The following is a 19,937-nucleotide window of genomic DNA, read 5'->3' on the forward strand; positions in this document are numbered from 1 at the left end:
AAAAGGTATGTTTAAACAAATGTCTGAACAATTATAATAAAACAGGATATGTTAAATTAGAAAAAGTTGAAGAAAAAAAAAAACGATATAAAAACATTAAAATAAATCTTACATTTATGAAATAAATAATATTAAGGACTGGGGCAGGGCCTGGCTGTCATTGTGGATATATATATAATGGGTTTACGCACCTCTATAGCTCTATTATCACGAGTTTGTTGATACTCTGTAAAAGTATATATTATACCTCTGCGTCGGTTATCTAATGTATTATCAACTCATGTCATTATTCTTTGTGATGTATTCATGCATGTCAAAATAAACATTTACAATAAAAAAAATATATATTTTAAGTATTGGAAAAGGACAATACTATTATAATTAAGTAGAAGAAGGCAACAGTTAATACAAGGAAAGCTATTCAAAAATACAAGGATTTTGTATGACAAAAGTGCACAATCCAAGGTATTACAAGTGGGGTATGTCCAGTCTTTTTTAGTAGCTGCTTAGTCACAAACACTGGCCAAAGTTAGCTTTCATATTTGTTTTTTGTGTGAGAAAAGCAAAAAACTAATATTTGGCCAGTGTTTGTGACTAAGTGACTACTAAAAATGACTTGACATACCCCATTTGCAAAGCTTGGGTTGTCTACTTTTGCAAATGTTATGCCATCATGGGGGTAATTCTCATTCCTGGGCTACCATACGGGCTCAAATGCAACATTACCAAACTGGAAAATTTCAATGTGGAAAAAATGAAATGCAAGCCTTATATTTGAGTCTCTAACTTTACAAAACACCATAAAACCTGTACATGGGGGGTACTGTTATACTCGGGAGACTTCACTGAACATAAACATAAGTGTTTCAAAACAGTAAAACATATTACAGCAATATCGTCAGTAAAAGTGGAGTCTGTGTGTGAAAAATGCAAACAACATAACTTTTACTGAAAATAACATCGCTGTAATAGAATTTATCATTTTGAATCACTAATATTTGTGTTCAGCGAAATCTCCTGAGTAAAACAGTACCCCCCATGTACAGGTTTTATGGTGTCTTGGAAAGTTACAGGGTTAAATGTAGTGCTTGCCAATTAAATTCTCTGCACTTTCTGCCTGGGTTGTCAGGCACGTCAATCAAATTTTAATTAATTAAATCACATAATTATGTTAAAAGATTACTTAAATATACACATAGATTTTTAATATATATACATATATACAGTTGCAAGAAAAAGTATGTGAACCCTTTGGAATGATATGGATTTCTGCACAAATTGGTCATAAAATGTGATCTGATCATCATCTAAGTCACAACAATAGACAATCACAGTCTTCTTAAACTAATAACACACAAAGAATGAAATGTTGCCATGGTTTTATTGAACACACCATGTAAACATTCACAGTGCAGGTGGAAAAAGTATGTGAACCCATGATTTTAATAACTGGTTGCACCTCCTTTGACAGCAATAACTTCAACCAAACGTTTCCTGTAGTTGCAGATCAGACGTGCACAACGGTCAGGAGTAATTCTTGACCATTCCTCTTTACAGAACTGTTTCAGTTCAGCAATATTCTTGGGATGTCTGGTGTGAATCGCTTTCTGGAGGTCATGCCACAGCATCCCAATTGGGTTGAGCTCAGGACTCTGACTGGGCTACTTCAGAAGGTGTATTTTCTTCTGTTTAAGCCATTATGCTTTGGGCCATTGTCCTGTTGCTGTTGATCCAAAAGAAGACAAAAATTCCTAGTCTGTAGCGCTTCCAATTTTGCAACAAACTAGGAAAAAATTCCTTCTTGACCCCAAAATAGCAGTCAGATGTCTCCTTGGATGAAGCAGCTGTTACCCCACTAATTAGAAATTGTATTCCTGTATGTTATGTTTTTGCAAGTATTTATCCAATTGCAGTTTAAACATCTGTATAGACTCTGATAAAACCACCTCTACAGACAGAGAATTCCATATCCTTATTGCTCTTAATGTAAAAAAAAAAAATGTCTTTGCCTTAGATGAAATCTCCTTTCTTCCAGCCTAAATGTGTGACCTAGTATCCTATGTACAGCCCTGTTTATGAATAGATAATGGTTTGTATTGGCCCCGAATATATTTGTATAATGTTATCATATCCCCTCTGAGGCACCATTTTTCCCAAACTAAAGAGATTTAAATTTTTTAACCTTTCTTCATAACTAAAATGCTCCATTCCTTTTATCAATTTTGTAGCTCGTCTCTGCACTTTTTCTAGTGCCATGATATTCTTTTTTAGAACAGGTGCCCAAAATTGCACAGCATATTCAAGGTGTGGTCTTACCAGCGATTTATAAAGAGGCAAAATTATATTTTCATCCCGAGAATTTATGCCCCTATTTATACATGACAAAACCTTACTGGCCTTAGCAACTGCAGATTGACATTGCATATTGCTGCCTAATTTGTTGTCTATAACAATTCCTAAATCCTTCTCGTGTGTGGTTATCCCTAATTCACTACCATTTACGGTGTAAGTTACTTGTGCATTCTTGACCCCGAAGTGCATAACTTTGCATGTCTCAACGTTACATTTCATCTGCCATTTTAGTGCCCAGTCCCCCAATCTAACCAAATCCCTCTGCATCACAGCAATATCCTGCTCACATTTTATTACTTTAAAAAGTTTTGTGTCATCTGCAAACACTGATATATGGCTTTCAATGGCTATTTCAAGATCATTTATAAATATGTTTAATAGAAGCGGTCCCAAAACAGAACCCTGAGGGACACCACTTACCACTTTTGTCCAGCCTGAAAATTTATCATTAATGACAACTCGTTGTACTCTATCCTTAAGCCAATGTTCTACCCAAGAACAAGAATAATCATTTAGACCAAATTCTTTTAGTTTGAAGACTAACCAATTGTGAGGAACCGTATCAAATGCCTTGGCAAAATCCAAGTAGATCACATCCACTGCAATACCCTGATCTATACTTCTACTTACTTCTTCGCAGAATGCAATTAGGTTAGTTTGGCATGACCTAAACATGTATATGTAAATTTAGTATATTTTACATGTTTAATAATTATTTTTTTATACTACCCACCAGCAGGGGGACTGTCTGACAGCCCAGACAGTCTCCTTGCTGACAGATCCACAGCCAGCTATAGGGGGGCAGATTTGTCGTAGGAGGGCTGCCTGGGCTGCCAGGCAGTCCTCCCGAAGAGGGTAGTGGCAGAGGTAAGTACCGCGGACCTCCTGGGGGCTTAAGCCGTTACACAGTTCTATGCCACCGCAATGGCTTTAAATTAAATAAAGGGGTTAATTAATTATTACTTACTTTTTATAATAATATAAATATACAATATATATATATATATATATATATATATATATATAGTTATAGTTATTGTATATATTATATATATATATATACGTGTGTAATTTTACTCTAAGTGTATTTTTATATTAATATATGTATATATTAATAAAAAAATACACGTAGCATGATGTTTTACATAAGATATATATATATATATGTAGATATAAAAATAGTCCCTTGTTTTCCCATATATATAGATATATTATGCATATAAATATCTCATATATATATATATATATATATATATATATTTTAATTTATTAACTTTATTTATTTTAACTTTTTAAAACTTTTTTCACCAGCAGGGGGACTGTCTGTCAGTTCAGGCAGTCCCCCTGCTTTCAGCACTATGGACGCCTATTGCGGTCATGTGATCTCTCTTTCAGAGTGCTCCTCTGAGTGACTGGCATTTGTACAGACAAACGCTAGCCAGGGAGAGCATTCGTGGATTGTTTTCTGACTAGTTCGTTTCCCGAATGAGGACATCCCCAGAGCCCCATTAGAACTCTCACACCAATTAATCAGAACATTCGTATTGCAACATAGGTGTGAAACCGCAAGGGAAGTAATTAATGAGTTCTCCCCTGGGTGGCCGCCATTTATACAGACGAATATCAGCCAGGGGAGCAGTCACACTCCAAAAGGAGATGCTTCCCTTGTCTGAGTTTCACACCGGGACCTTGCGAACGAAGGCTAGTCGAGATAGACGCCATGGCGAGGGTCCCTGAGATTGATGTGGGCACTTTTGTGGCACTGGTGAGTTTGGCGGGCTTTCCTGAGCCGGAGGGACAACGGGACTAGGTTTTTGCCGCAGGTGGGCTTTCCTGTGCATGGGAGACAAAGGGACAGTTCCCTTTTCCTGCACCAGGGCTCCTAGGCACAGAGACTCCTAGGAAACCCTGTGTTTTTAGTGGCGGGCTTTGGGCACAAAGGGAACAGAGTCCTTTCCCGCGCCTGGGACCCAAACGGAGGGGGAGGATCCCGGGATGTGACCCTGTATGGTTGTGTGGTGGACCACTTGCATAGGGTTATGCATAAAAGCCATGTGTGGCCAATAAAATTGTGTTGCACCTCCAGGACTATGTGTCGTCCAGTTACTGGGGGGGGAAATTGGTTTCTGTGTACTTTAAATGGTTCCTGACTGGCTGAAGGAAGGAAATTAACAGAGGTAACTGGTCGGGTTACCTGAGGTCCGCTACAACTGGTGGCAGAGGTGGGGTCACACTTCCCAGACGATTTGAACCAGTGTTCATGAGTTGAAAAGACCCATGGACTGCACGACTCTAAAGAGGCAAACACTACAAGTTTTGCTGGAAGCTAGAGGGCAATCAGCCGGCACTCTTACCAAGGCTGAGCTGATTACCGCCCTCATGGAGGACAATCGTCAAACAGTGGGGCAGCTGTACCATAGCTGGAGGGCAAAATGGATGCAATTCATGTGACCCGGTGCCTGGTGTAATACAAAGAAACCCCGTCCAAGGAAACCGTGACCAAAATGTTCTCCAAGGTCCAAGCCTGTGTCTTGACTCTGAAGAATGGGGCGAACTCCACACAACCAGCAGAACGGGAGAGAGGTCCCTGGGTAGTCCAGCAACCCCCACACAAAAACATAAATTGCCCTTCAACACCTTCAAGGATTTCAATGAAGTGGAGGAGGGCACTGACAACTTCCTACAGGACTTCGAACGCCAGTGCCTCCTACAAGAGGTCGCCCCCACAGACTGGATCACCATCCTAGCCAGGAAGCTAGCAGGAAAGGAGGGGGAGGCTTACCGGGCTGTACCAAGGACAAGCTCTGGGAGTACGACTTCGTAAAACAGATATGCTAGCCAGATGTATGCCATAACCCCAGAGGCATACCGCAGGAAGTTCAGGGAGACGAAGGAAGGTGAGAAGGACTCCCATGCGGAGTTCGCCTGCCGCATCACCTGAGCCACCCAGTGATATAGATTATTTTGAAAATAAACAAATATGTTTAAATGTCTATCTGTTCCTGTCCAAATCTGAGATGATTAAATTGCGTATATGCAGAAGTAAATTCACACTGACACACGGAGTTCAGGTTAAAAGCACTTCGAGAAAATTTAATGGCATCTGGTTAAAAGCGGGCTCGCAGACCCTTATAAGAGCAAAATTACATCATCATTGAATATCAAGATAACAACAAATAAACATCATTAATTGGATTAGGTGTTAAGTGGCTATGTCAATGTCCACCCATCAATATTATTAATTGGCTCAAGTACTAAGTGGCTGACTAGGTGTCCTCCCACCGGGAGGTGGCGTCATTCTGAACACGGGTGTGGACGGATGGCTCAAGCGCCATCTTACCCAGCACGAGGCTTACTCGGTGGGAAGGGGGGCTTGGGCGTCATTTTGGGTAGTTAGTGATGTCAGACTCGGGGTCAGGTTCAGGGTCTTTTTTATGAAAGAACATTTCATTAGAGTGGTTTCTCATGGCCTAGCTATAGTATACTTTGTTTCATATTACAGGAACTTGATAATTCCGGTGTTAGTCATATTCTTCTAGAAAATACATTCTCTATTCAATATTCTAAATGCTGTTAGGAAAATCTGTCATGTAATGTAGTTAAAATGGAGTTAGTACAAAAATTCAATACAGGATCAATAAAGGTTTTTAATAATTCTACATCATGAAATGTTGTTAGATTCTAAAAAAGATAAACTTTATTTGTTAATACCAGAAGATGTGTTAGCCCAAAGGCACAGAAACCCAGTGACCGCTAGATAGGTGTTATTGCAAAGTGCAATTCTGTCCCTTCCTTTCCCTAATAGGCTGCAACACATCCGTCAATACGGTCAGGAAATCTCTTCACTCCGCTGGTAACCCGCGGTGGCTTGTCCACCACATCTCCGCACGGCAGTCAGTTCCATAGAGACGGACGCTGTCCCTAAGCTGGTTCCCTACCTAAAACTCTTGCACTTTATCAGTAAAAGGGATAGTTTGCAGCGGTATACAGGGTGAGTGGAGATCTTGGAAATCTTGGTCATCAACTGTCAGGTGTGCAAAAGTTGGTGCCGCTTGGTCTACAGTCTTCTGCAGAAATTTTCTTAAACAGGGGAGGACACAACAAACGAGAAGAGCGAAAATAAAGAGAAAAATTAGTAATGCCATACCAATATGCATTAAAGCTTTTTGCCATCCTGTCATCCAACCAAACCATCTTTCCCAGGGATCTTTTATCCCAGAATTCCTTTTTAACTCTTCAGAGAGCTTATTTAATTTCTCTATGGCCAAGGTGACTTTACCATTGGGACCTGTGTTTTCTGGGATGTACGTACAACAGGTCATGGTGTCGGGCAATATTTTACATACACCCCCTTTTTCAGCTAGAATCATGTCTAAGGCCATTCTATTCTGGAAGGACATTTGAGATGTAGCCTGCAGCTGTTCGGCCAAACCTTGGAGGGCATCTCTGGTGTAGTTAACAAAGCGTTGTTGATTGTAATAAATGTAATTTATCCAATTTAAATTCTTGTTTGCAGTAACTATGGTAAAAAGTGATTCAAACCCCGCAGCAACTTCATCTCTTGCTTTAAATTCATTAGGCACCCCCCTAGGCACCCCAATGGCATCAATGTAAATGTGGGGGTCAAAACTGCCTCTTACTGGGGCTTCACGCTTAACCTTGGCTGGAGTGTGTATGGACTCATGTATGTCAGGGTGTGTGTCAGAGATAATATGTATAGGCATGATGGCTTTAGCCAGAGTACACTCCCCCCACCATTCCTTGTCCATCCTGGATCTTAACTGTAAATCCCCACACAACCAGTAAATATCCCCTAATGACCTAGTATGGAATTGTAACAGGTACATAGGGACAGTTCTGTAGGTGGCACAATACCCTTTGGAGAAGTTACCCAAGAACTTACCAATTCCATCATAATTGGCATAACAGGTGTAGTTTCCTTTGTAAACTGTAACACCATCTGGGGGTTTGACATCCTTGGTTAGGAGAGGGTATTCTACTGTCCATGCTTCGCAGAGGGACCTATTAAAGTTATAGTGGTAGGCAAAAAGACTCAAAACACATTCTTCTATATCTACTGGCAAAGTCAAAGGTACGGTGCCAAGGTGAGGCCGGGCACCACCACACACATAGCATGCGGTTCTGTTATGTTTGTTGGCATTATATTTCATCCATTCTAACCATAAATTAACATCATTAAAACCTGTTTCAGCGGCCATAGTATCTTCAAAGGTGGGGTTAGCGATAGCCATCATGTCTTTAAAGGACTGGATGTGTGGTTTTAATGGATTTGAGACCATGTGGGTGGCCCCTTGCCACTCTGGAGAGTGGCACATATCTTTTAGGTAGAAGTGCCCCAATTTGTTATAGGAACCTTTCTTCCAATGCATTCCCATTACATACTGATCTGCATCCGTTGGGCTGGGATGCTCTATGTTTAGGATTAATTTCATGGGTGTACCTCCTCCAGGCTTCCTTAGGGTCATTCTTTGGAGGAGGGATCTACCATGGTCATCTACCTTAGATAAGGCACTTTTGGGTTTGTAACCCCAGGCAGGCCCAGCATTCCACCCTGCAGCCCCCCAATGGTTACAGTTATGCCCCCATTGTTTGTCAACTACACAAACATAGGGGTCCTTTACATGTGGGATATCTCTATAGATAGTTTGAATTTGTGACGTAGGAAATGGGCAGTCTACAATGTCACAGTAATCAAAAGTGTATGTAGCCACACGGGTACATGAGGAATTGTACCAGAAGGTATACCCACTGGCATCTTTAGTAATGGCTACTTGTTGAGCCTTAATTAGGCTAATTAAGGAGATGATGTACCAGAGGTACATGGTTGTGCGGTATCTGCTTCCTCTGGGGCAGGAGTCTTCTTGCAATGGGAAGCGTGGATCCAATGTGGCCTGCCGGCCAACTTGACGGAGGTTGAAGTGATCAGGAGAACTTGGAATGGTCCGTCAAATCTTGGTTCCAGGGTATGTTTCCGCACAAATTTCTTGACCAGAACCCAATCTCCGGGAAGCAGGTTGTGGGTACCCGTATCAAATTCGGGATCTGGAATTGAAGAGAAAACTTGGGCATGTATTTTGTTCAAGGCACTTGCAAGTTCAGTTACATAATCTACTAAAACATCAGTTTGAAGCTGTAACTGTTGAGGGTAATAACAACCTAGTCTGGGTGCAGTCCCAAATAGAATCTCATATGGGGATAGTGAGTGCTTCCCTCTAGGTGTGTGCCTAACGCTGAATAAAGCTATTGACAAGCTTTCTGGCCAGGGCATCTTTGTTTCTTGTGACATTTTTAACATTCTGGCTTTTAGGGTGCCATTCATGCGTTCCACTTTGCCACTACTTTGTGGGTGGTAATGGGTGTGAAAAGCTAGGGTCACTCCCAGAGCAGTCCAAATTTCTTTAGTCACTGTTGCTGTAAAGTTGCTGGGCCCTGGTCACTTTCAATGACTTCTGGAAGTCCAAATCTACATACAATATCTGCGAGTAGACGTTTTGCTGTTGTCTTGGAAGTGATATTGGCCACTGGATAGGCTTCAGGCCAGCCTGAAAACATGTCCACTATTACTAGCGCATATTCATGAGGCCCACTCTTGGGCATTTGTATGTAGTCAATCTGAATTCTCTGGAATGGGTAGATAGGCTTATCCAGGTGTTTCAAGGGCACCTTGATTGGTTTTCCTGGGTTGCATTTTGCGCAAATGACACAGGCCCTACAGAAGCTGTTGATCAATGTTGTGATTCCAGGTGCTTCGTAATACTTTTGTATGAGGGCAGCCATTAAGTCTTTTGACAGATGTGCAGGTCCATGTGCCCATTGGACAACTGCTGGATATAAATTCTTAGGAAGGCAGAATCTAAAGTTGTTGTAGTATACTCCATCCTTTAGGACTGCTCCTTTCTTCTTCCATTTCTGTATTTCTTCGGGGGCAGTTGTAGCTTGCTGTTCCCGTAAGATTCTTAGGTCAGTAGGAAGAGTCTGCAAGGTAAAAATCGGAATTTCTTCGTGTCCGGACACCTCTTCATCCACTTCCTGCAATTTTCTTGCTGCTTGCTTAGCAGCCTGATCAGCCAAGTGGTTGCCCTTTGCTTCATCTGTATCCAATTTCCCATGTGCCTTTACTTTCAAAATGGCCACTTCTTCCGGGAGTAGGAGGGCATCCATTAGTTCCTTGATTGCAGAACTGTGTTTGACTGGCGTACTGGCAGTGGTAAGAAATCCTCTTGTTTTCCAAATTAGTCCGAAGTCATGTGCCACACCCAGAGCGTATCTTGAATCTGTGTAGATGTTGGCACGTTTTCCTTCGGAGATCTTGCATGCTGAAGTCAGGGCTTGCAATTCAGCTTCTTGTGCAGACATTGTTGGTGGTAAAGATGATGACTTGATAACTTCATCTGTTGTGGTTATGGCATATCCTGTGTGGTATTTCCCTTCTTCATCAGCATACCTTGAACCGTCCACAAACAGAGTGAGATCAGGATCTGCCAATGGATCCTCATGTACAGTTGGTAGGTGTATTGTCTCCATTTTCATCTGTTCAAAACAGTCATGAGGTGTCTCTGGGTCATAGTCATTCACTATGACCAGATCTTGAAATTCATTTTCCAGGAAGTGGCGTGGCCATGCTTCCAGATGGTCAGTTGTTGGGTATCTGACAATGCCATTTTCCTGTAGCTGTGATTCATTCATGGTGGCCCATAATTTTGCCATGGGTCCAAGATCATTCTATGATCTTGTTTTCAGCTTGGTGACAGGGACATGTGGGACGGCAATGTCCCAATGACGATACAAGTATTTGAGTTCTGAAGGTAGAAGAATCAGGACCATGCTGTTGCCTTCAGAGTCACAGTAGAGGTCTTGTGCAGTGAGTTTCACCTCCACCAGATGATAGAGCTCATCTTCGTAGCAAGGTTCAGGAGTGATGTTTGGCTTGTACCACATGGTACAGAAGGCATATCCTGCTCCCTCGCAGAGGGGTGTTTGTCCATCATGAAAGGATAAATCAGGATGCATTCTCTTGATGGTACCAGTAAGAAGGTAGATGTAGGTTTCATCCATGATAAACCCATAGTGGATACCTCCCTCAGGTAGTGGGAGAAGAGTGGACGGATTGAGGACTTGACATCTTTGTATGGTAATGTTGTCAGGTAACAGGAGATGACATTGAAGACGTAGGTGTCTTGCAGGAGACACATGCTTGAGTTGTACTTGGTTGATGATGGCAGAGATGTCATGAGGGGCCAAGACAACTAGAGGGTGGCCAAGGACCAGGTCTGCAGTTCTTTCAATGAGTTCTCTTGCTGCAAAAACGGCCCGTAGGCAAGAGGGGGTCCCTCTGGCCACAATATCCAGCTGGCAGGAGAAAAATCCAATAGGCCTTTGACGGCCTCTTAATTCATTTGTTTGAGTAAGGACTCCTGTAGCGTGGCCTTGTCTTTCAGAGACAAACAACTTGAAGGGTTTGGTATAGTCTGGTAGGCCTAGAGCAGGAGCAGATGCAATGGCACGTTTTAGTGTACAGAAGTTGTCTTGTGCTTCATTGGTCAGGCAGAATGGGTCTGACTTGAGTGCATCATAGAGTGGCTGCATGAGCAGAGAGGCTTCTGGGATCCATGCTCGGCAGTAGGAAATGAGGCCTAAGAAGGCATGTAGAGATTTTGAAGTCCTCGGAGGTGGAATTTCCAGTACTGCTCTAACTCGGTCACGAGTGAGATGTCTAGTACCTTGAGATAGAAAATGGCCAAGGAAGATGACAGTAGGTTGACAGAATTGAAGCTTGAGAAGTGAAGCTTTGCATCCTTGGTCTGCTAAGTAGCAAAGGAGACTAATTGAACATTCTTCTGTTGTGGGTATGTCATCTCCACAGAGCAGCAAATCATCCACATACTGGAGTAGGACAACTTTTGGATGGTCTGATTGCCATGGATCAAGGATAGAGCACATGGCCTTTGCAAATTGACTTGGAGAGTTTTGTGCCCCTTGGGGCATGACAGTCCATGTATACTGTTGCTTTTCATGTGTGAAGGCAAACAGGTATTGACAAATTGGATCCAGGGGTACACTGAAGAAGGCATTGGCCAGATCAATGACTGTGAAGTATTTTGCAGAAGGTGGGACCCCAGAGAGCAAAGTGTGTGGGACTGTTGCTTCATTCACTGCGCGGAGATCCTGGACCATTCTATACTTCTCTGGTTCACCTTTTGGAGTCTTTTTCTTCACAGGAAACAATGGGGTGTTGCATTTTGATTCACACTTGACAAGAGCACCCTTCTACAAGAGTGCTTTGATTTGAATTGAGATAGCTGCAGCTTGAGCTGGTTTTAAAGGGTATTGTGGTTTCCTTGGTAGCTTTGCTCCTGGAATGAGTTTTACCACCACAGGTGGAACTTTTAGGTGACCTATGTCCTCTGGGCCTGAGGACCACAGTTTTGCAGGTACTTGTGTCTTTAGTGAATCTGGGAAATTGGACCTCAGTTCCTTTGCATCCTCATGGGGATTTTCTAAATGGAGCATCAGAGGCAGGGAGCACAAGGCTGAGGTGTCTGACACAGATAGAGGGGTAGATAGCTCTACTTGTCCATCTGGAGTGAAGATGATAGATGCCTGCAGGCGTGAGAGGACATCGGCGCCTAACAGGTTAATGGGGCATGTGGAGGATACCACAAAACGAGCAAGCAAGCTAGGGTAGTTGCCAACTCGTAATGGAGTTGTTAAAGGACTGTGTCTTGGTAGGCCATCCACTCCTACACAAGAGACAATATTTGACAGAAATGATGGGTCTGGCAGATCTTGTTCTCATAGAACACTTCGGGCTGCACCTGTGTCAACAAGAAATGTAGTAGGTTGTTCTTCAATGGGTAGAGTCACAGTGGCAAGTGGCCCCCCTTATCCCGTGAAGACACTGCCATGACAGGGGTTGATGACACAGGCTTGCCAATTTCCTAATCATCTGGTTCCTCAACTATTGGAACTGTTTTTGTGGCCTTGGGGCCAAGAGCAGGCTTGAACACCTTCTTGGGTTCTGGGCAATCATTTTTGAAGTGTCCTTTAGCTTTGCAATTAAAGCAAAATCCATCCTCGGGTTTGGTGCCTTTTGGGACAGGTCCGGGGCGGGACACCATGAGAGGAGCTGAATTGGGCTTTCTAGGAGTCTGGGCAGACTCCAGATCCCTAGCAACTAGGAGTAAGGTATCCAGAGGGACTACTTTATATTCAGGGCGTGCAGCAATGATTCCCTTGCGTATGGAGTCTTTGACACTTAGGACAAATGAACCAGACAGCATTTGAGAATGGATCTTATCTGTGAGATCAAATCCCAAATCTGTAAACATTTGAAACAGTCTTGCATGAAACTTTTCCACTGATTCTCCTTTTTCCTGTACAATATCAGTAAGGCCAGCAGCCTGATCTGCAAGTTTGTCCTTAGCCCATTCCTTTAGCTGGTTGCAGAATGCTACTCCGGAGGGGTAATCAATGTCACTTATAAGCAAATCTGTGCTGAGGTGGCGGGCAATGCTGGGCCAGTATGCATCTCCGGCTTTGATAGCACAAATGCTCAGTAAATCACGCCATGAGGCGGAATAAGTCTTTTGAATTTGAACTACCCCTTGGTAAAAAGGCATAGGTTGCTTTTCTGGGTCAGGGAGTGATTTCATCAGAGCACTAGCCTGAGTAGGATTAAAAGAAACATATTTAGGAGGGGCCTGATCTCCCCGGCCCGTATGTCCGAAAGGATCATCGAGGGAACAGCGAGGCGGAGGCCCCGTGGCATCCGGTGAGCCCCGGTATCCATGAGAGCCGGCCTCCTCATACTCATCTTCGTCTGTGACCTGGACCCCTCTGGGTAGTGGGGCCGCTTGAGGTGTCAGAACCGGGGGGAATGCGGGAATCCCGGATGCTGGGGTGGCCAGTGGATTATGAGCTTGGGGTGAGTAGTAAACGGGAAGTACTGGCATTAGGGGTGCTGGATAACTGGGGGCCGCCATATTGGAGGCGTGAAAGGAAGCTGCGTTAGGGTTAAGGGAGGTAGTGGCGGCCATGTTGGATGTGGGCACATCCGGGGTAGACTGTACCGGATTGGGCGTGAACGGGGTCTGGGGAGTGGCTTGGGAAAGGAAGAAGGCTTGGTTTGGATAGGGCAGGGCCATGTGGTAAGGGAAGGGGTATGGCCAGGCCATCTGGGCAGGGGCTGAGGTGGAACCTGGGGAGGGCGGGTTAGTTGGGCAGGGATTAGGAAAGGAGGAGGAATGTCCGGGGTATAGAAATGAAGCTGAAGGGGTGGGAACTTGGGCTGTGGGAGGAATAGGCAGGAGAGAGGACGGAGAGAGATTAGCAGAGGCGGGTGTAGTAGGAGGAGCCGGAGTGGGTGTAGTGGGATTGACAGTAGCGGGTGAGGAGGGGTTAGGGAACTGGGTGGATGCAAGTGGGAGGGTAGGATTATTGACGGAGGGAGAGCGTAGAGAAGGAATGGCAGATGAAATGTTTGGTTTAGACAGAGAAGGTAGTGTAGGGATGGATGAGGATGATGGGAATGTTAGGGATGATGGGGGGAGAATAAAGATCCATCAGAATTCAGGACCGGACAAACAGGGGCGATGACGGGATGGGTTATGGGAGGATTGGGAGTGGGGAACATGGTCAGCTGGCTGTCACTCATTGCTGACTGAACCTTGGGGATAAACATCCCCTGGGAGCCATTTTGGGGCGCTGGCTGAGGGAATGCCCCAGCAACATAATTATTATGATATACATACAATTTTACACCTTTGTGATCTATTTCTTCCTCAACCCAACCTTCCTGTTGAATAGCTCTTGCTACTTTGTACCAGGCTTCTGCAGTACGTAGTAAATCATTATCTGCAAGCTTGCCTTTCTTCTCTGTCAGTAATCTACGCCAGCTTTCTGGCTGTAATCTACCACATGAAGGCACAGCAATTTTACACACTTTAGCAATCTTTTCAATTCCCTTAACCATCTCTTCTCCCTCTCTGTCTTCAACTAGATCACACGCTAACCAGCCCTTACTGGGCTTTCCTAATTCCTGTCCCATTCCCCCTATAAAAGGCGTCCCAGATATAGAGGAAAGAAGGTTTTTTAAACAGAGTGTCTACAATGCTCGACTGCCACTTGAGAGGGTGGGTCCCCCCAAGTGCGTCTTCCCAAAACGTAGACTAGTCACTAATTCCGCCTACCCAAGGTAGCCACGGATTGGAGCGAGGTGAGAAGTGTGTGACCAATCACTTCTCTCACAAGAGAAATAGGAGTGGAAAGTGTAAATAACACAGGAAGTAGAGTAAAAAGTAAAAGTAAAGTGAAAGTAGAGACAGACACAGGAGTCTGAATGACTCCCAATTAAAACAACAATTCAATTGAAATACAGTGCATGCATCACAGTTCAAATAAATTCAACAGTAATCCCTTTCCTTTACTCATGTGACCAAAGCCACCTCCCTCAACCTCGTAGTGTCCCCGCTCGGAGAACGACTTTCGTAAGTCTCACTACCAGCGGCCACGGATAACAGCTAACACCGGCCCGCGATCCGTATGCCTCCCCGTTACAGCAGTCCACTAAGTGTGGCCACCACTATCCTCACCCTCGTAGCGCCCCTACGGACCCACCCGTAAGTCTCACTACCCCGTGGTGATGGAGACAGCAATGCCTGCCCGAATCCACGCACCACAAATAAAATTGGAATGCCACCAGCCTCAGCGCTCGAAGCTGGAGGGTACCACCTCTCTGCAAGCAGAGCTATGTGCACAATGAGGCTAGCTAGGCTATCAAAGTGACACCATGGGGAATCCCCAGGAAGCAGTGAGTCTACACCCTTCCACAGACTCCCCCCACCTCTTTTTCCTTACTGCTGCAGCTACCCAGCACCTAAAAGAGGTAAACAGGCAAAGAAGACCCCCAGGAAAACTTCCACAGGTCCCCCCCTTTTTCCCTACAGCCACAGCCACGTGGCTCCTAAAAGGGGTAAACAGGCAACAGAGGACCCCCAGGCAAACACCACAGGTCCACCCCCCTTTATCCCAAAGGGGCACACAGACAAACACTCCACCCAGGCACTTAAGCTAGAGACAGACCAATGCAAACACACACAGGCAACAGATAGACTAAATGCAGGTAAACAGGTGGGTAACAATAAGGCACCGGGCAAGATATTACCTGTCTTTGATGTCCTCCCAGTAGCAGTCACAGACACTGGGACGGGTCAATCAAAGGGGCTGGAACATACCGGCTAGGCTCTGCAGCAGTCTCTACCGTGTACTGGGAGGTGATCAGTCTCCTTTCCTTCCCCCAGGATTCCTCCGTCCAGCAGCGTCTTCCTTAGGACGGCTTACCGGCCAGAGGCCATAGCCGGTGCCCCACGTTGGGCGCCAAATTGATATAGATTATTTTGAAAATAAACAAATATGTTTAAATGTCTATCTGTTCCTGTCCAAATCTGAGATGATTAAATTGCGTATACGCAGAAGTAAATTCACACTGACACACGGAGTTCAGGTTAAAAGCACTTCGAGAAAATGTAATGGCATCTGGTTAAAAGCGGGCTCGCAGACCCTTATAAGAGCAAAATTACATCATCATTGAATATCAAGATAACAACAAATAAACATCATTAATTGGATAAGGTGTTAAGTGGCTATGTCAATGTCCACCCATCAATATTATTAATTGGCTCAAGTACTAAGTGGCTGACTAGGTGTCCTCCCACCGGGAGGTGGCGTCATTCTGGACACGGGTGTGGACGGATGGCTCAAGCGCCATCTTACCCAGCACAAGGCTTACTCGGTGGGAAGGGGGGCTTGGGCGTCATTTTGGGTAGTTAGTGATGTCAGACTCGGGGTCAGGTTCAGGGTCTTTTTTATGAAAGAACATTTCATTAGAGTGGTTTCTCATGGCCTAGCTATAGTATACTTTGTTTCATATTACAGGAACTTGATAATTCCAGTGTTAGTCATATTCTTCTAGAAAATACATTCTCTATTCAATATTCTAAATGCTGTTAGGAAAATCTGTCATGTAATGTAGTTAAAATGGAGTTAGTACAAAAATTCAATACAGGATCAATAAAGGTTTTTAATAATTCTACATCACCCTTAACTGGATGAACTTGCAAAAGGCATAGTTTCCTAAAGAGATCTTCCAGCTGTTTATGCAGGAGCACTTTTATAACGGGCTTCTTACCGAGGTGCAGGAATGTGTGAGAGACAGGCAGCCCAAGACTTTAACATAAGCAGTCACAGGGTTGACGAGTATGTAGATACCCGGAGGCCCCAACGCCCCATTATCACTCCGGCAATGCTTCCAGTGCCACCAGCTCGGTCACGTCAAGAAGAATTGTCCCCAGTCCAGAGGCTGACCCTAGTGGGTGAGCACCGTGGCCCCTCGCCTTGGGATACCCTTGCCGAGTTTGGGAGGGAGGTCCCATTTCTGACTGACCACACATGTGCCTTAACCCCAAAATATTTCCTAGAAATCAGGGCTAGTGGTTGGTCAACTTCGGTAACATAAAAACGAACAAAATACCGAATGTAGTCTCTATTTGAACCATGGAGCTTGTTCCCCTCATTCCACCGAACAGTGTTCTTCTAGGATCTACCGAACCGTACGCAGACAATGATGGAAGTCCAGCAGTGTTCAGGAGTTTCAGTGTCCGATTTTAGTTCCATGAACTCGATGACCAAACATGGCCTGCGTTCATGCGAACAAGATGCATATTAAAACCTGTGTTTTGCATAAATACTTTGTATAAGGTTTGGATGTGAAAACACCAATTTTAATCTGAACATTCAATGCCTCCAGGTGATTGCTGCAGATTTGCTTAGGCCACCTGATTTTCGACCGCACCCCAATAGTATGTATAGGCACAATCAAGAGGTGTGTTGATGTTTCCAAATTATATTCCCTACATTTTGTTGAGATCTCCATAGTCACTTTTGTGTAAGTTTGTGCCGTTTTATTTTATTTAGAAGAAATAAATGTATGACTATCCCTGTATAACCCGCTCAACTGTTTGAAATAAATGATGAAGTAAAAACAAAATAAATGGAAAATAAATGAATGCTAAAAAAAAGATTAAAACTTTTGACAAGATTGTATCAAGACTTGCTGTGCAGTAAGCAAGGAATGGCTATAACTGTGTTATTGTTATTTCAATTCCAATGTCACATATGTACATTTTCTGTAAATAGCAATATTATCACACTACACATAAATCGCAAAAATTTTAAAGAGTTAAAAAATGTTTAGATATTACATGTCTACCTTTATTATTATTGGAATGACACTGGAATGATGCTTCTCTACATGTGACTAGGTTTAGTAATTGTAAATATTATTATATTTTCTATATTCTTACAGGCTGTACTACATTGTTGCATTTTTTTTAATCCACATGACATCAGTCAAAGACACAAAGAAAATACCAACTAACTGTGTATATTTTTACCCACTAAGGACTCTCTAAATATAATGTGTTTAATGTAATTTCCTTTAAATGGCCCTCAGCGGATCACATTTTGCTGTAATTATTTCCCTAAACCATTCAGTGAGTCAGAAGTTAGATGGAATCTGCACAAGACACATTAGATGATCAGAGGACAAATGTTGCAATAAAGTACATTTCACAGTGACATAGATCGGAAGCTTTTCATAGAGTAATGCTATTACAGACAAAGATTGCTAAATATATAGAATCAACAAATATTTAAATAAAGGTGCAGTGGTTCTATTACTTTTTAGGATGTGGAGATTAAACAAAGAGACCAAGCAGGAAATTAAATATGTAGAAAAAGAGAATGTGTTTACTCACTAGTGGGGTAACAACTTAGACAGGTAGAACACATGGGGAAAGCGCCGAAGGGGACTAGGTTACTGTTCCTTCCAGGATCAGTAGGCTTAGATAGGGGTCTTAGTAGACACCCTGGGGTGGATATTGCCGACAAATGTGTTAGGGAGAGGGATTCTCCAGTAGATAAGAGCATGTCAAGTGAATGTTACAGGATGATTGTTACTATATTTCATTCTGTCATTTTTGGACAGTTGAGATTAAGTTTTATGTTGTTTATGTGTTATAAAGCGATGAGTTTCCCTGTCCATCCAGTTGATAATATAATCGTTTAGAATATGGTTATTAGATTGGCTACAATTAATGCACAGGGGATCAATTCACATATTAAAAGTTATACGGTATTAGATTTTATGAAGAGAGAACATTCATATTGGGGCTCTTCAAGAAACTCATTGGACTATGGAGGATAAACATAATCTTAACTCGAAACTCTTTCCTGCAATCATAAGTGCAGCCCTAACTTATAAAAAAAAAAAGAAGTGTGGCTTTTGTTTTTTCGAAAGACATTGCTTAAAAATATTTTCATCAAGTTTTAGATACTGAAGGCAGATTTATTATTTTTGTGTGTGAATTTAATAACCAAAAGTTTACGTTAGCCAATATCTACGCTCCAAATACATCTCCAATTGTATTTATTCAAAAAGTTTTGCATAAAATCGACAGCATTAAATCAGGACAGGTTGTAATAATAGGGGACTTTAATTATTTTACAAGCTAATGAAAAATAACATTAAAAAAGATCTGATAGAAGTGTTTAATGCCTTTGTAATTTCTAACAATATTCCTCAAGAACTATTACAGGCAAACATTGTTCCGATACCGAAACAAGACAAAAACCCAGAATTGGTTAGAAATTACCGACCCATTTCTCCGCTGAACATAGACATCAAATTATATTCAATGTGTACTTACATAACATTCATAAATAAAAATAGTCCTGATTATAAGGCATATGGATAAAATAGTCCAAGTTGATTGAAGAGTTGGGAAAGTTCGATTGATCTAATAGGTTCTAAGATAGTCAGATGTCCAGATAACTGAGTAGCATGCGAATAAAAGAAAAAGGATTCCAATAGTGTAAAACTGTTTCCTCTTCAATCAGCTTGGACTATTTTATCCATATGCCTTATAATCAGGACTATTTTTATTTAAGAATTGTAAGTACACGTTGGTTTTATTATATTATATTATTTTGTGGCGTGACCTATAATTTGTTTTTTTATTTGTATTTCTTTTGATGGTCTGTGAGGGACCATCATACCCTTAGGTTGCGGCCAACCCTCCACTTATTCTAGCTGTCTACTGGTCACTAAGCACTGATCCAACAACTGTCCAATCAAATTATATTCATCTATGTTGGCAGAGAGATTGAGTAATTGATGGCCTGATAAATCGAGACCAAGTGGGATTTATCCCAGGCAGATCTTCAATTCATAAGACTAGAAGACTGATAAACATTTTAAACGCCATACAGACTCCCACACTCCCTTGCTGACCATCTCGTTAGATGCAGAAAAAGCATTTGACCGTGTCAGCTGGGAGTTCCTGAATTCTTCTCTGTCGGAGTTTGGAATGGGTGGTATGTTTTACCAACAGATAAGAGCACTATATACAACACTGACTGCCAGAGTTTTTAGGTCAAGGTTTTACCTCTGGTTGGTTTCCTTTAACCAATGGAACTAGACAGGGGTGTCCCGTGTCCTCTTTGCTTTA

This window comes from Pelobates fuscus, chromosome 3 (genome assembly GCF_036172605.1).
Source record: "Pelobates fuscus isolate aPelFus1 chromosome 3, aPelFus1.pri, whole genome shotgun sequence".
Lineage (NCBI taxonomy): Eukaryota > Metazoa > Chordata > Amphibia > Anura > Pelobatidae > Pelobates > Pelobates fuscus.